General features: G+C 42.1%; 1 protein-coding gene across 5 annotated transcripts in view; it reads left to right on the plus strand.

Annotated features, from left to right (window-relative positions):
- The window catches only part of FAM135B (family with sequence similarity 135 member B), a 355,587-nt gene that overhangs the window by 11,807 nt on the left and 326,033 nt on the right, over positions 1 to 17,747 (plus strand). The window contains exons 2-3 of one of the 5 annotated variants that reach the window (XM_045008177.1): positions 14,290 to 14,343; positions 15,024 to 15,197. The exons of 3 other annotated variants lie outside the window; for them this stretch is intronic. The gene's annotated coding sequence lies outside the window, so the exon portion shown is untranslated. The remainder of the gene's footprint in view (positions 1 to 14,289; positions 14,344 to 15,023; positions 15,198 to 17,747) is intronic. One more of the 5 variants, XM_045008178.1, reaches the window with a different exon arrangement.

Raw genomic sequence — 17,747 nt, forward strand, 5'->3', positions numbered from 1 at the left:
CAACACACCAAACCATCCAGGGAATCTAGGTGTATAATCATGTCATTAAAATAAATATTGCTTTTTCCCCACCCTGCTTCAGCTAAGATGGATTTAATAGAGCCAGCATCCTTGTGTGTGAAAGGGTGTGTTTGCGTGGGTTAGTATCTGAGTGTTTAAGACTCTGTAATCAGTGATATGTGACCTCGGGCTATGGATTCTGCTCAGTTTCAGCAACAGGAAGGACTGTCTCAAGCGCCACTTTATGAACTATGTATGTGAGGTACTGAGCCTCCCCAAATCCCATAGAAATTGATGGCACCCAGGGCCTTCCAGGATCTGGTCCTTATGAAACATTAACCACTAAAATGTCCTTTGAGCAATCTGGTAATGACCACTGTCATTGTTTATAGGAAGAACATCTTAACGTTAAGACTCTGTGGATTCCTAATAATGTAGGTCTAAATTCTGCTCTCAGATCATAGAATCATAGAATATCAGGGTTGGAAGGGACTTCAGGAGGTCATCTAGTCCAACCCCCTGCTCAAAGCAGGACAACCCCCAACTAAATCATCCCAACCAGGGCTTCATCAAGCCTGACCTTAAAAACCTCTGAGGAAGGAGATTCCACCATCTCTCCAGGTAACCCATTCCAGTGCTTCACTACCCTCCTAGTGAAATCATTTTTCTTAATATCCAAGCTAGACCACCCACACAACAACTTGAGATCATTGCTCCTTGTTCTGTCATCTGCCACCTCTGAGAACAGCCTAGCTCCATCCTCTTTGGAACCCCCCTTCAGGTAGTTGAAGGCTGCTATCAAATCCCCCCTCACTCTTCTCTTCTGCAGACTAAATAAGCCCAGTTCACTCAGCCTCTCCTCATAAGTCATGTGCCCCAGCCCCCTAATCATATTTGTTGCCCTCCGCTGGACTCTCTCCAATTTGTCCACATCCTTTCTGTAGTGGGGGGAATCAAAACTGGATGCAGTACTCCAGATGTGGCCTTGCCAGTGCCGAATAGAGGGGAATAATCACTGCCCTCGATCTGCTGGCAGTGCTTCTATTAATACAGCCCAATATGCTGTTAACCTTCTTGGCAACAAGGGCACACTGTTGACTCATATTCAGCTTCTTGTCCACTGTAATCCCCAGGTCCTTTTCTGTAGAACTCCCAATTAGCCAGTCGGTCCCGAGCCTATAACAATACATGGGATTCTTCTGTCCTAAGTGCAGGACTCTTCACTTGTCCTTGTTGAACCTCATCAGGTTTCTTTTGGCCCAATCCTCCAATTTGTCTAGGTCACTCTGGACCCTATCCCTACCCTGCACCATATCTACCTCTCCCCTCAGCTTAGTGTCATCTGCAAACCTGCTGAGAGTGCAATCCACACCATCCTCCAGATCATTAATGAAGATGTTGAACAAAACTGGCCCCAGGACTAACCCCTGGGGCATTTTGCTTGATACCAGCTGCCAACTAGACATCGAGCTATTGATCACTACCCGTTGAGCCTAACGATCTATCCAGCTTTCTATCCAGCTTATAGTTCATTCATACAATCCATACTACTTTAACTTGCTGGTAAGAATAGTGTGGGAGACCGTATCAAAAGCTTTGCTAAAGTCAAGGTATATCACGTTCACTGCTTTCCCCATATCCATAGAGCCAGTTATCTCATCATGGAAGGCAATCAGGTTGGTCAGGCATGATTTGCCCTTGGTGAATCCATGTTGACTGTTCCTGATCACCTTCCTCTCCTCCAAGTGCTTCAAAATGAATTCCTTGAGGACCTGCTCTATAATTTTTCCAGGGACTGAGGTAAGGCTGACTGGTCTGCAGTTCCCCGGATTCTCCTTCTTCACTTTTATAAAAATGGGCACTATATTTGCCTTTTTCCAGTCGTTCAGGTTGTCCATGCCTACACTGATGTTTTCTCTTAAATGTTTATGCCACCCCACATCAGATCCCTTCTGGGTGAGAGCCGAGTGCTGCCAGGTGTGCTAAGGCCAGCATTTCCCAAAAGAGCTCCACTCCCATTTAGGCATCCATACAAGTACCAAACCAGACAGTCTCTGCGCAAAAGAATAAATAGACACAAATCTGACATTAGGAATCATAACATTCAAAAACCAGTAGGAGAACACTTCAGCCTCTCTGGCCATTCAGTGACAGATTTAAAGGTGGCAACTTTGCAACAGAAAAGCTTCAAAAACAGACTCCAACGAGAAACTGCTGAACTTGAATTGATATACAAACTAGATACTATCAATTTAGGCTTAAATAGAGACTGGGAATGGCTGAGCCATTACATACATTGACTCTATTTCTCCCATGTTAAGTATCTTGTCAAACTGTCTTAAATGGGCTATCTTGATTATCACTACAAAAAATTTTTTTTCTCCTGCTGACAACAGTTCATCTTAATTAATTAGCCTCTTAGAGTTGGTTGGGCAACTCCCACCTTTTTATGTTCTCTGTATGTATATATATCTGCTCACTATATGTTCCATTCTATACGTCCGATGAAGTGGGCTGTAGCCCAAGAAAGCTTATGCTCAAATAAATGTGTTAGTCTCTAAGGTGCCACAAGTACTCCTGTTCTTTTTTTCTGTTTCTTTTCTTCTTCTCAAGCACTTGGGGCAAGGTGTTGGCTACCCTGAAACCATCTGATTCAAGTGTCCATCAAAGCAGGGTGTTGGCTACCCTGGGACCTTCTGTCTTACAGCACATCTTTACATGTTAATTGGGAGGAGCATATGATATTCCCCAATACTTATACCCCTTTCTCAAAGGAGTCACATGTCCCGAAAAGTTCTGATCATTTCTTGCATCTTTCTCTAGCTTCTGTTTCTGACACCTATTTATTTTCAGTGAGGCGTCTACTACTGGAATTTGTCATTTGCGAGGATCCCCTGTGGAGAGCAATTTTCCTTGCCTTCTCCAGTGTTTGCCTTTCGCTGATGTTTATATTCCTGTTGGGATTCAAGACCCAGACTTTAGCTATTCATCTCTGTTAATTTATTGTCTATAAACCCCGGGCACACTAGTGGTGATACCACAGGCCCCATTAGCAAGTTACCAGGAACCTGATCCCTGCATCTAATTTCCCTGTATTTGCATACATGTTTAAAACTATAATACAACACACCGCCATAATTTTTGCTTGCTTTCTTATCTGCCCATGAGGGAGATAAGCAGCTGTTTGAGTTCATCAGCAATAAAATCCTGCGGTTGATGGTTTTGTCTTACCCTGGGCTTTAAAGTTTAGAGCGGTGGTGTGCCAGCATTTAGCCCTCATGCTCTTTCTTTGTGGTATGGGCCATGCGTGGTATGGACACCGTTCTATGAACTGTGGTCTTATACATTTGTCATGTGGCTGTCTGAGCTAAAAATTGGGGCAGGAGGAATGGGGTTTTGTTCAAATTCAGAAGAAAACTATATTTTCTTTTGGTGGACTTCTGTCATGAGAAATATATTTCGCAGTGATTAGACTTTGGTGTTATCTAGAAATCTTTCCATACTGGTTGTTTGGGATGGCATATACCACAGGCTGTCAAAACCTTTTCCTAGGGAAGACAATGTCTTCACAGTCTGTCACATGGCCATTCATGATGGCACTGCACATCCTTTCCCATTGGTGATAGCTATACTCTTCTGAGCACAGGGCTGAGAGCCAGGAATTCTTCCATTATAATGCAAACCTTGATATGGTGCCCTTTGGCAAATCTGAAAATTCCCACACTGTACCCTGGGGGTTGAGCTGAACTGGACAGAGAATGGACCAGACTTTCACAAAAAGGTGTGGTTTTGTTTGTTGAAATTTAATATTTTAAACAATTTTTTTGACCAGCTCTGGAGTCAGAGTGCTGAGGACTTTAACCTCAGTCACTGCACTGCACACCAAGGGGCGCTTGGAGTTTCCTGGTGAAGGTGGGGATAGAACTCAGAATCTACTGCTGAGAAAGCTAGTGCCTCTCCTACACGGGTTAAATGAGAATCACTATTAGCAGCATAGGGCCTATGAAATACCATATGAAACTTTTGAATTGATCTGATAAACGACAGTGGTACCAACACACACATTACCTCTTCATTGCCCTAGACACTCTGATTATACTCTGAACAAGGCATATTTTGTTGTTTAACCTTGACTCTTCCCCCCCTCAGTAATGGAGCTTAAAAATACAAATATTTAACCCTTCATATCTCAAAGTAAAGAAGGTATTTTTGTTTTGTTTTTTGAAATAACCCTCCTTCATTCACATGATTTACTGTTCTTGCAACAATTTGGTTCTGGGACAAAACACAAACGATCCAGAGAGGATAGGAAGATATCAGTAGTAGTTAAATGTGTTCAGTCACAGGTGGCAGGTCTGATTCCGTTGCTCCTTTTTGCTCTCCTTTTGTATGTCTAAGCAGAAACTCTTACGGGTTCTGACAAGCCTGCCAAGTCTACTTAGCTCTTCTGGTCGGATACCCTTTGTTCTTTCATCAGCAGCTGGGCCAGGAAGTAGCCAATGATCACAAGGTTCTTAAATGCATGCAGTATTTCAGGAGCGCTAGTTAAACAATGGCCTGACTCTAGCTGGGTACCCAATGTTTTAATTGAAGTCAGTGGGAGCTGACTATAAATAGTTCCTCTTAAGGCTTAAAAAGGGTACTGTCAAATGAAACATCACACTGTTTTCTAAAATTATCACACCAAAGACAATGGGAGGGTGGGGAGAGGAATTGGTAATTTTTTTCTCTTTGTTTCCATTATGCACGTAAAATCATAGAACTATAGGGTTGAAAGGGACCGCAAGTGTCAGCTAGTCTAACCCTCTGCCAAGATGCAGGATTAGTGGTGACTAAACCATGCAAAACAGATGGCCATCCAGCCTCCTTCTGTGTGCTGTCCGTTTCATCGATTCCCCTCTTGCTTTTGTGGGTTTTTCACAGAGTGGGAGGAAATAATTAAAAACCTGAGACAAAACTCAAGAAAATGTGTTTCTAAAAGCATCAAAATTGGCAGTGGGCCCAAGGGCAGGTGTAGAAGCTGAAACTACTTCAACTCTTTTTTTTTTTAAACTGACTAAATTCCAAATGAGAGACAAGGTCGGTCAGGGTAATATCTTTTATTGGACCAACTTCTGTTGGTAAAGGAGACAAGCTTTTGAGCTGCCTGGAGCTTCATGCCTGGGAATGCTGCCTGCAGTGACTCTGGAGTGTGAGTTCCAAGCGCCGGACAGACAGTTACAAAGTACGGGCCAAACTCCAAATTGGTTGTTTAGCTGCTGCAATACAGAAATAAGTCATATAACTTGTAGCATATATTAAATCTACATACCAGACTAAGTGTATGTCTCCACAGAAACGCAGGCTTTAATACTGTACCCTGAAAACATATGGCTCAATTTCAGGTCTTAATTAAAAGCTCATAGATAAGCAAGCCCAATCTGAATTTGTTCCTGAGTCATTCTGACTAAATTCCCATAGGGAGGGTCAATCTATCTTTTGTGTGTGTTTTTCCTTAGAAAAGCAATAACGACCATTGAAAACTCAAGTCTCCAATTAGCTTAGTCCAGGGGTCGGCAAGCTTTCTGAAGTGCTGTGCCGAGTCTTCCTTTAATCACTCTAATTTAAGGTTTCGCGTGCCAGTCATACATTAACGTTTTTAGAAGGTCTCTTTCTCTAAGTCTATAATATATAACTAAACTATTGTTGTATGTAAAGTAAATAAGATTTTTAAAATATTTAAGAAGCTTCATTTAAAATTAAATTAAAATGCAGAGCCCCCTGGACCAGTGGCCAGGACCCAGGCAGTGTGAGTGCCATTGAAAATCAGCTCGCATGCCGCCTTTGGCACACGTGCCATAGTTTGCCTACCCCTGGCTTAGTCTGTACCTAATGCTGGACTTTGTATAGCTTATACATATACTTTGTGCTGGGCAAGTGGGATGATGTTCTAATACTGAATAATTTCAACTCAACACTTGGTCAATAAGTATTTACTGAAGTTGGGACCATCTTTTTTGTTCTGTGTTTGTGCAGCACGTAGATCCTGGTCCATGAGTACAGCTCCTAGGTCCTATGGTAATCGAAATAATTAATAATGTATTGCCATCCACTGGAACAGCACAAAGTAGAGGAAAGCCAGGGATATGTTGTACTTACAAAGACCATTTCTGGACTGAAAATGTGTTTTGAAATTAATCCACATGGCATCTGTAACTTTATCCTTGCCCATTAACGTTTCCCCATCTCCTCGTTCAAGAGCAAAACCAGCCAACAAATAAACAGAGCATGCAACAACACTTTCCCTCTTTGATCGCCAAGAAGATGGCAGAATCATTACAGCAACTGTTTCCAACGTTTAAGTCATGACAAATAATTCAATAAATAGCAAAAGTTACAGTGAATGGCAATTAGGCACGGGAGAGATACTTCTGATGGAACACAAAACTGTTTTTTTCCCCCTATTGATCTTGAACAGAACCATTGTCATTCGCTGGTCATGAACATTCCTAAAGTTAAAGATTTGTTTAATGCAAATATTAGCAAACAGTGCATTTCAGGTTTCGTAGAGTTTATGGCCAGAAAGGGACCATTAGATCATCTAGTCTGACATCACAGGCCATTCAATTTCATTGAGCCCAATAACTTGGGTTAGACTGAAACATTTCAGTCTGGAGACTGAACCTTTGTATGCAGAAAACAGGAGAGAGTCAGGCACCACCAGTGCCTGAGGTGCCTGCTCTGGCAGGGAATTAATTAGATGGGATATGCCCAGATGATCTTAGTAAGTGATCTGTATTCCGTGCTGCAGAAGAAGTCAAAAAATCCTTCCCAATATGAAAATTCCTCCTGTCCTCAAATCTGGCCATCGGTTGGACCCTGAGCATGTGGGTTCTCTGTACCTCCTCGGAGCTGTGGTCCACTCCATACACATTTGGTAGCTGAGATAATTTATAATAGTCAAGAAAAGTTAGGTCATCCAACCAGGGAACAGAAACCATATCATGTGACCTAGGGAACCAGTTACAGAGCTCAAATATTGAATTCAAAATAATTGACAGAGTACACACTATGGAAAGTTCACAAACAACTCATAGCATTAAATCCCCCTGTAAATCGGATCCTCAACTGGTATAAATTGATATTGCTACATTGACTTCAGTGGAGCTATGCCTGTTTATGCCAGCAGAAAATTTTTCTTGTTGCTCTAAGAATATTGAATAACGAACAAATTTGCCAGCATCTTAATGTGCTCTTGGACAACTTGTGAACAGGGAGTGGGGAAAGAGGCTAAAATTGTTGAATAGCTCACTGAATAACTGGAACAGTTCTACTTACGTAAATCAAATGGTCCTCTTCCCCTGACAAGGGCCTTTATTACAAAAGGATAACAGTCCAAACAGGGCATTTCTCCAGATTAAGGAGGAGAAACTTTAAACAAAGGAAAGAGAAACACTGTACTATGTCTAACATTAATGGGCCAGCATGACCGACCTACATGAAACAATATATTACACCTCTGTCTGCTACAAAAGAAACTATTCCATAAGCAGAAGCCTATAGGAGTAGCATATGGCCTCATGCTAGGGCACTACATCTGTATCAAGTCAAAGGGAATGTGCCACTCATTGAAAATTCCTCATCAATTCCTGCAGCCCCTAGGTGGTCTCCCATCTGACTACTGTCTTTCCTTGCTTACCTTGTCTGAGCTGTTAAGATCACAGCCCATGGTTGTATGCCTGCAAGGAACACAACGGTGTTCCTTGCTATACATTTAATATTTAATACACAACATGCAGCTCTGTGTTCTAAGTTAAATAGTTCAATGGACTATATATTATTTAATAGGTGAGACTTACTGAATTCACTAAAGACGGAGTTTAACAGTCATCTGTATAAATGGGTTCAATTACACAACTCCCTTGATTCATTTGTGTTTTAATGCTTTCATTATTTGATTAAACTGCAAATGGAGTGTTTTGCCATCTCAGGCACTCCTAGCACTGACCTCTTTTCTTCTAGATAATGTACAACTGTACCGTCAGTCCTGAGTGGCTGATGCATATACAATTCAGAGATATGCAAGACCCACTTAGATGCTACAGACACAGGCCAGTGTAAAGTGTTGAACTCCATTCCTAGCATTGCTTCACATGAAGATTTTAGAAGTATATGTATTTTCATATAGCCTTTTTATTAAAGGGTGAGAGTATGGTCTTGCAGATCTTTAATTGTTACTTACGTATTGTCAGAGAAAAACTTAGTTCTCACTCTCTGGTTGGGTGCAGCAAAGTCAGATACTTTATTCTCAAGCAATTGCATAGAGGGAGAGAGTGCACTAGGACACAGGGTTTCCCCCTCCTTGGCAGGTCTCTCGACAGGTAAACAATTACAGCAAGCATTTATACTTTTTGTTACATACAATAATAAGCAACAGCTGCATTTTGTTTATACATAGGTCATCTTGATATCTTATTTTTCTCACTTATTTAGACTCTAGTCTACATTCTATATTTATCTACACAAGGTCGCAACAACTTCTCACGCAGTTCTTTCCCACTCGCCTCACCCAATCCTCGCTTCTACAAATCTCGCGTCATTAGGGTTACCGCTAGTCTGAATCTTGCTAACAGAGACTGCCATGCATTGAAATCCCCTTCAAATCCCTAACAGTTCTTTCTCTACTTCCACAATATTCTTATCTCTTGTTATTGGTCTTTGTATTCTATTAGCACCTAGCGACCTGAACAAATGCATAGTAATAACACCTAGTTCGAATATAGCACTGTGAAAAGGAGGTCAGTATCATTTCCCAGATGGGGAAACCGAGGCACAGAGCTGTGACTTGACTTATGCAAGGTCACCCAGCAGGCCAGAGCTGGGAATAGAACTCAGGTCTCCTCAGTCCAGTTTAGTGTTCTGTCCACTAGGCAACGCTGCGTCCTCAGGTCAAAACTCTCACACTCTAAGTAGACAAGACAGAAAAAAGGTATGGGAAACAGGCATTATTATCCCCATTTTAGACTGTGCTTTAGTCATGGAGAGATTATAAGATTTGCCTCAAATCACCTACAAAGTCTATGGCAGAGCCAGGAACTCAAGCCATGTTTCCTGATGCCAGTCCAATGCCTTAATCACACGACTCATCTTCATTTCAGCTCTACCAGTTGGTTTATCATGTGACCTCATTTAAATGATGTAATCACTCTACATCTTGCCTTATCCCTGGTAAAACAGGGATACTACTACTTGTCTTCTGCACAGGGGTTAAGTAACTTCGATATCCTCCAAAGACATTGTGCTATAGAAATGCAAAGTATTAACCATAAGGAAAGATGGCCCGAAATCAGAGCTTTGCATATGAGTAGGCTTGGCACAATTTGAATTTTTAAAAAATAATTTTGACAGATAATATCAATGTTTATTTTAAAGGTTTTTTTCATATTTATTGATGTGTCCACAGTTGCACAAAATTGTGGATTGTAAGCATTTTTTTTATTTTTATTTTTTTTTTTTTTTTGCATTTTGACAGTTGAGACAATTATTTAATGACAGTAGATACTGGGATTCAAAAAAAATTGAAACTTTAAAAACCATAAGAGCAGAAATTGTCAACATCACACGTCAGATTACACAAAATAAATATCCTTAAATCAATGAATCATACCTGTTTTCACTATTCATTCGCTAGTCAATTCGTAACAAGCCTAATTCAAACATCTAAATCACTAGATTTTGACTCTTGGGTTCTCAGAAAAGTAAGAAAAATGCTGTTTATCTGTAAATTTTGATTATTATCAAAGGAAATATTTTTTCATTGGTTTGTCTGCATACAGTGAAATTGATGTATATTGACATCTGCCAATGAAATCTAATTCTTCCAAGCCTACATATGAGCCCCTTCAGAGGTGAGTGAAGGCTATACTGTGTTATTTTTCTTTTGGAGGCAACAATTAACTTCATGTGGGTGCTAAAGTGACTTGTTCCAGGTGGTTCTTTCTCCCCATCCCTCTCTGCTCTATCTGAGCAGAGAAGACATTCCCACTATCCAAACGTGGGGTAAGGTACAGCCCTTTTGTGTCCTACTGTCAGTGAGCGGGACATGGGTGATCATGACTAGTCGGTGGAGCAGGAAGCAAGCCAAGTGGTTAGAGCAGGATTCAGACCTCATGGTTAGCACAGGAGTTGATTGCCACGAATCAGAGCCAAGGGTCGGAGCCTAAGTCAGGAATTGATGCCAAGAGTCTGAAGCTGGGAATCAGAGCTGAGGGGTTAGAGCCAGATTCAGAGGCCAGGTGCCAGAGGTGAGGAATAGGAAGGAGCTGAGGCAGGGGCCAGGCTGGGTCCAAGCACATGCAGGAACTACTGCAGCCAAGGGTAAATGCTTTAAGCAGTCACCAAACTGCTCCTGCACTGGGGTTTCAGAGCCAGGCTGCTTACTGTTCCAGCCAATCAGGTGGTGTGGACTATTAGGCTGCCTATGACAGGCCAGCTGTGCTCATTGAGTGCTCAGAGACTGGTTCTCCAGGCCCTGCTTCCAGACTGGCTCTGCTGCAGATTCTGATTCCTGACACTTATAACAGGACCCTGCCTACAGCGAAGTGTGTTGGTAAAAAGAAGCAAACAAAACACTCAGGAAAACAAAGGTCTGTCCCTGACAAGCTCACAATCTGATGTTAGCTGCAATATCATTGATATTAGATGTGATATCAAGTGAAGGGGGAGGAAGAAAGCAGGTTACACTGATAATACACTGAGGGCCCTAGTCACAAACCTAGACCCAGTTGTGCTAGGTGCTGTACAAATACAGAACAAAAAGTCTCTCCCATGAAGGACTTACAATCTAAACGGACAAGACAGACACAGGGTGGGGGAAGGGGGATAACAATTGAGATAGCAATGAAAAGGTAAATCAGTGAAGATCTCTATAAGTCTGAAAAGTGAGTTTCATTTCCATGCAGTTTCATGCGTTCATTTTCAGGGGACCATAAAGAGAAATGTAGATTATATTTATTTTTTTTGTTATTGCCATAGGCAAAACAACTACTGATTTCTGGTACTGCAAAACCGTGGAGAAATAATTAGTGGGAAATGTTTTAGTTAAAAATCTGAATCATGAGCATTAAAGTCAATGGTTTGTAACAAATCTTTGCTCCAGCGTTCAGGGCATGCAGATTCTCAGGCAGGCGCACTGTGATGCCTGAGAACTAGTTTGAGTGTATGGTGAGGAAAGAAAAGGGGTGAAATTTACGTTGAAATAGCAGGAGAAACTTGCTAATACTTGCTAAAGTTGATTTCTGCAGTCTGAGGTTGGATAGTCTCCCAAAGGAAGTGATGGAAGACTCATTTCTTGAGATGCTTTAACATGTCCAGTCACTAATATATAGAAATAGGTAGGCAAAATCTCAAGTTGGCAAGTTCATGCACTGAACAACTCAGCAGATCTTTTCCATCTCAGGCTTCTGTGATTCTACGAAATGAGTAGAACTGATAAAAACACAAATATAGTGAACATTTTGAAATTTTCAAAGACTTTTGTTCGACTAGGTGTTCAGTGTGCTGATATCTTTGCTTTTCACTGAAATTGTTGTAATCTTGCTTTCATTTCTGAAAATGGAATTTATTAAAATGAAATTTCCATTTTGAAATTTTTAAAATGTTGGTTAAAGAAAAGTTTTGATTTTTGAAAAATCCCTTCATGTAGCTTATCTGACCAATCAAAACTAGCAATGAAAAAGGAAAAAAAAAACACTCCCCAGACCAATCAGAATGGCATAAATTTCAATGTTTAAAAATGTCCACATTTAATGGAAAAAACATATAGAATTAAAAATGTTGACCGGTTCTAGAAATATATAATAATAATACACAATATGAAAGAATTCAACATGTTTGTACGTGACTTCAAATTCATTTTTATCTTCTGCCTCATCATTACAGATTACATTCTTTATGAGCCAAATTCTGAGGTTTTAGTTCAGTTTTTGTTCAATCTGAACTCTAATTGATTTCAGTGGGAGTTTGTCTTGTGAGAACTAAGTAAGGATATCGGGATTTGACCCTAAGAGAACAAGAATTCCATTTGCTTTGCAGTAATTTTTACACTACTACATGAAGAAGATGCGTAGGATGCTTCATCTTAGATGCTTCCAGATATAGCTGATTTTGAAATGATCCTACCAAGACATGAAATCATTATTGATGTCTGCAGAGCATATCCCTTCTGGGGACTATGGTTATTGACTTAACTATCCAGGAGAGTAACTAGAATTGATTTAGACCCTGTGCCAAGATGATCCAGTCTGGGATTTTATTTGAGATACTCACAGGGAATTCATCATAAAGGAATGAGTGGGTTAATGAAGCCTTCTGTCTATGTGATATGAGTTCAACTTTGCTAGCCGTCGCTTCTCAAGTGTGGCAGCTGTGGCCAACTCCTAAAAGTAGCTTTGGTTAGACTTTTGGAATAGTCTCTAATATCTCCCTTGCAGCTACCTAAAAAACATTGGTGGACACGGTCAGTTTACATTGGGCATTAGTGCCTGTGTTTTAACTGCATGTGCATGCAAGGGAGGGAGGGTTCTTTAGTAATTAGACCAGGTGGGGCTAGGCATTAGGACTCCTGTACTGTTACCAACGGCTTTTGGGAGACTGAGAGCGAGGCCATCAGCTGTTAGTATCAATCAGTCTATCTGTGGCACTTATCTGTCCCCCAGTACCTGAGCATCTCATGGTCTTCAGTGCATTTATTCTCACAACACCTCTGTGAAGTAGGGAAGTGCTGTTATCCTTCTGTTACAAATGAGGAACAAGGGCACAGAGAGAGATCATTTAATCATGGTCACACAGGAAGCCTCTGGCAGAGCAGGGAATGCAGCTGTCCTGAGTCCCAGCCTAGCACCCAGACCACAGGACCACCCTGCCTCTCAATGCCTAGCTGTTACATAGCACTTGCATCCTTACAAATGACTTACTAAGGAGGTCAGTAATCATTATCCCCATTTTACAGATTGCGAAGTGCGGCACAGAAAGCTGATGTGATTTGTCCAAGGTCACCTACTAGGCTAATAGCAGAGCTGAGACTTGACCCCAGGTCTGCTGAATACCAGTATACTGCCAGTTGTAGTTCCTGGTTTGATGAGATACTTCACCTTTCTGGATACAGGATGCTCTCACTCTTCTCTGAGTCAATGTCATGCCAAGTCAGCAGAAAAATCCAGGAATGAGTCATTAGTCCTATATAAAGCAGTAATATGACAGATTGCATTGGGTGAGACATATTGCTAGAACATCTCTAACCTGTAGCCTAAGAGTATTCGTTCTGTGCATCCCAAATCTGCCATCGTCTTCTTTTCTTCTCTTTTTTTTTCCAAGCGTGAATTGTGCAATAGATTCCAACTCATGGTTAATAATATTGAATGTGACTAGAGTTGGTTGGGAAAAGAGGATTTTTCCTGCCCAAACTTTCAGATGAAATTTTGAATAGAATTTCGTTTTTGGAGGAGGGCGGTGGGTTGTCAAAGAAAGAACAAATCAGTTTTATTTTGAAAAATATCTGTTTTCTGTTGGGAAAAAAAAGAGGGGGGGTGAGGATTAACAAAAGCCTGAAAAATGTCAACAAAAATGGAAAATTGTCCATGAAAATTTCCATTTAATCAAAGACTTTTTCCATCAAAAGATATTTTGATGGCAAATATTTGAGTTCTAGTTGCAACCCTCTGCTTTATGGCCGGTGAGCTCACAACAGGTGCCCGACAGGCAGCGGATGGTTCTTGTATTAAACACTTGGAATGGTGGTGACACTAGACTATTTCCTACTCCCTTCTGTTCCTCATTTCTTTATTTTTCTATGAACAAGGTAGAAAATGTGCCACGTCATGGCACACACTGTGATCAGACTTTTGACCGTATTAAGTTCTGGGCTTAGGTTCTCTCAAGATGAAATTACTCCAAGTTTATCTGTTTGCAAAGTTTCATCATCCAAGAGGTCACTTTGTCTGTGTTCCTCCAAAGATTCCATTAAGATGTCAAAACGAATCCAGGGCTAGATACTGTATGTTAACAACAATGCAGCTGTCAGCTAAAGATGTTGGCAACTTTTTTTAATAAACAACCTCGTAAGCAATATGAAGAGTGTTTACAACACAGCTATAGTCTCTCTGAGGAGTTGAAATGATGCATCCAGTCTTCTTCTAGCAGTGTCTCTTTTCTGTTCTAGCATGACAGCGTTCAGAGAGATGCTGCAGCTCCCAGAACCCTGTGAAGTTTAGGTAGATGGCCAGATTTTCAGAAGTGTTATGTATTCAACAGGTTCTACTGTGGCAGAGACGGCAAAAATTTCAGAAGAGTTTGGCACCCAAAATGGTGAGATGTTTTTAAAATCTGGCCACTTATTTTGGTTCCTAAATAAGAAGTCAGTGTCTTGAAAATCTGACCCTATAAATGCATGCTGAGCACTTCTGAAAATCCAGTCCAGAAGCAAGGCAAGAATCTGAGTCCTGTTCACAGTAACAAAATACAGTGAAGTTTGACTTGTATTTGTAGGGTCCAGTCCTTCTGAAAGTCCCCTTTCAGCCCACATCATCCTATCTGACTTGAGGGAGGGGAAAAGGACATAAACATTAGCCATGAAATTTGCTTAATCTTAACACAAATAATCTTGCTACCCAGAACTACCTACCATCCAGTTATAAACCTCTCTCCTTTTTCTTTGATATTGGCTCCTTGAGAAGGTGCCATCTTCTGCCAGCATCAAATTCCAAGCCATAACATGACACAGAGGTTGCCCTTCTTGGGCTGGTGTCTGAACTTCTGCTGGCTTTCGGAAGGAAACAACCCCCCTACATGGCTGCCATTAGATTTCTTTGTAGCCTCCAGACTGTGGACCATCTGAAGAATATTATGCACAAACGATTTATTGTAGGAATGAATGGGGCAGCACTCTGCTGGATCCATGTCTTCCCATCCAGCAAAGCTCCTCATTATTAGATCCCTATGATGTAGAGTTTGTCAACACTATTTTCCCCTCCTCTTCTTTATATGAGATCTCTGCCAAAGTGAGAAGGATGCCAAGGACTCCAGGACCAACCATTTATGATGGCACCCAGCACTGTCTTCTGTGCTTTTGAAGGCTCCACCATCAGCACTAGGATGCCCCAAAGCCAGAAAGAAATCAACAGAATGATGAAGCACAGCACAGGTGGCTCACAAGTTACCAGGTTAGACACAAGTGACATTAGCAAGTACCCAGATAGAAGCACTGTGGGCCTGGCTAATACTCTGGTCTCACCAGTGACTGAGGATATCAGACCAGTGGGTTGCCAGGTGTCTGGTTTTCACCCAAACATCCAGTCGAAAAGGGACCCTCCCAGCCTGGTAAAAATGAGTGAGTGAGTAAGGGTGGGGGAGAGCAAACGACGGAGGGAGAGAGTGAGTGGGGCAGGACCTTGGAGAAGGGGCAGGGTAAGGATGTTCGGTTTTGTTCGGTCAGAAAGTTGGCAACCCATCAAGTTAGACTGAAGCCTCACAGTCATGCTGGATTCTTCCAGCCTAAGCCTTTGAAATTCTCCTTGACTAGGGTGGAGTGTAACCAGTGGAATAACTCTCTCCAGAAAGTTGGGGGAGAAGGAGACAGACACTTCACGCAGCACCATGAGATGCCTCTCTCGGCCCCCAGTAACCGGCAAAAAAGTTACTCCAACTTTTTTCTCCACACAACCCTTCATAAAGGCACTTGCTTCGCCCTTTGCCAATGGTGCAGGCCTTGGCTGGCTCCTATGCTTTGCTCCAGAATGACTGTGGTGAAAGTCTACAGTCAGCCCTCCCCTTCTATCACCCAGGCTTCCTTCTGACCGTATTAGCAGGCATAGCATGAGTCCTGGGTGTACAGAGAGGAGAAATCACTGCTTGGACACTTCATGCTTCTTCATAATGTTATTCTGTGTGTTTAGATCCCTTGGATAAAATTGCTTTGCGCTGCTAGGAAAAAACCCAGACATTCTTTTACTTGTAAACCCAACATATTCGATACAGAATCAGAGGCCAGTTCATGGCAGACTTTGTGATGCCATTTGTACAGAGTTATCCTTCAGAACTGAACCACACCCTACGGAGGGAGGAATGGGGAGAGTATAGGGCACACAAAGAGGTGGGAAGGGCTATAAGCAGTCAGCTGGAGACTTATGGAAAGAGACCACCAATGCTGAAGGATGGGATAGCGGGAGGTGGATAGGATCAGTCCTGTCTTTCATGACTTGAGTTTTAATTGGGAAGGAGAAGTTCATTTGTAATAGTGAAAGGAAGGATTATTTTGTGGTAAAGGCACTGGGCCTGGAACACAGGTCTGGGTTCAGTTCCCATTTCTGACACAGACTCCCTGTGTGACCATGGACAAATCACTTAATCACTCTCTGTCTCAGTTTGCCATTGTTGGTAATGAGGGGATAATTCTTCTTTCTCCCACCCACTGACTTGCCTTGACTGTTTAGATTGTAAGCTCCTTGAGGCAGGGCCAGTCTCTTCCTGTGTGCCTAGCACACTTGTGTCTGATCTTGGTGGGGGTATCTAGGCACTTCCATAATATACATAATGTTTCTCAAGGAGGAATAAAACTGAAAGATGGGGACAGTTCATACTGGAAGAAGTTCATGTAATGGCAGGATTTCCTGCCACGCCTAGTGGAGCAAGAGCAGGAACAGAGGAAGTGTAGGCAAAGGAAGAGCCAGCCAGAACAGAGGGGTGGAGGGTGTTGTGAGGAAGAGGAGGGGCGTCAGGAGCAGAAGAGAAGACAGAGTTGAAAAATTGGTCTGACAACAGAACTGACAAAGTGCAGGAAGGAGGGGAGGTTGGGGACCCGGAAGCTAAGAGCAGCAGAGAGGTTAGTAGACTGGCTGTCACAGAAATCTCCATATTTATCCCACTGTTGATGCCAATTAGTGCCATTCACCAGAGTGGCTTTTGTGTGTGATCTGGCAGCTAGGAACTGGGCTAAATCCATCAACTCCTTTCAAAGAGCCATTCAATGGGAATGTCTTTTGGCCACTATCAACTTGGGCTAGGTTTGAGCTGGCAACAAACTCTGTGCCTCGTATCCAGTCCCCTGAGCCATCCAGGTCCCTCCGTCCCCCCAACAGACTCACTCTCATTCTCTATATACTGTTTTATTGTTCTGCACTCATCCTTGGCACTGATCATTCTCTATGTAATGGGCTGCATTTCAACGAGGGATTTATTAACATGGCTTATGACACTGTTCACACTGAAGTGAGTAATAGCATCTTTCAATAGCACTGAAAGCACCAACAAAACCACAGACAAATGGATATTCCACTTGTTCTCTTTGGCTCCGGCAAATATATGTCAGTGTTATCACTGTGCTTACATGAATCAACGGCTTCTTCTGCACGTGTGGGGAGATGACCCATTCCATTCCTCATAAGAAGCAAAATGGAGGAGCGTTAGGAGGTCATGACCAGGCATCAAGATCTCTAAGGGCTATTACACTCTCATTTGAGTGGGGCACCAGGGGACAGTTCCCATGCCAGTGAAGCAGGGGAACTGTGGTGTAATTGCTACTTAACCACAGTTTTATTTCTTTCGCGGAACAAGATGTCAGTGAAACCGTGAGTGTAACGCTACTGTGTGTCATTTTGTAGTGCATGTGTCATGACTTATTAAATGCATTGAGAAGGAGCTGTCCGACGAAGTGGGTATTCACCCACGAAAGCTCATGCTCCAATACGTCTGTTAGTCTATAAGGTGCCACAGGA

Source organism: Mauremys mutica, chromosome 2 (assembly GCF_020497125.1).
Source record: "Mauremys mutica isolate MM-2020 ecotype Southern chromosome 2, ASM2049712v1, whole genome shotgun sequence".
Classification (NCBI taxonomy): Eukaryota; Metazoa; Chordata; order Testudines; family Geoemydidae; genus Mauremys; species Mauremys mutica.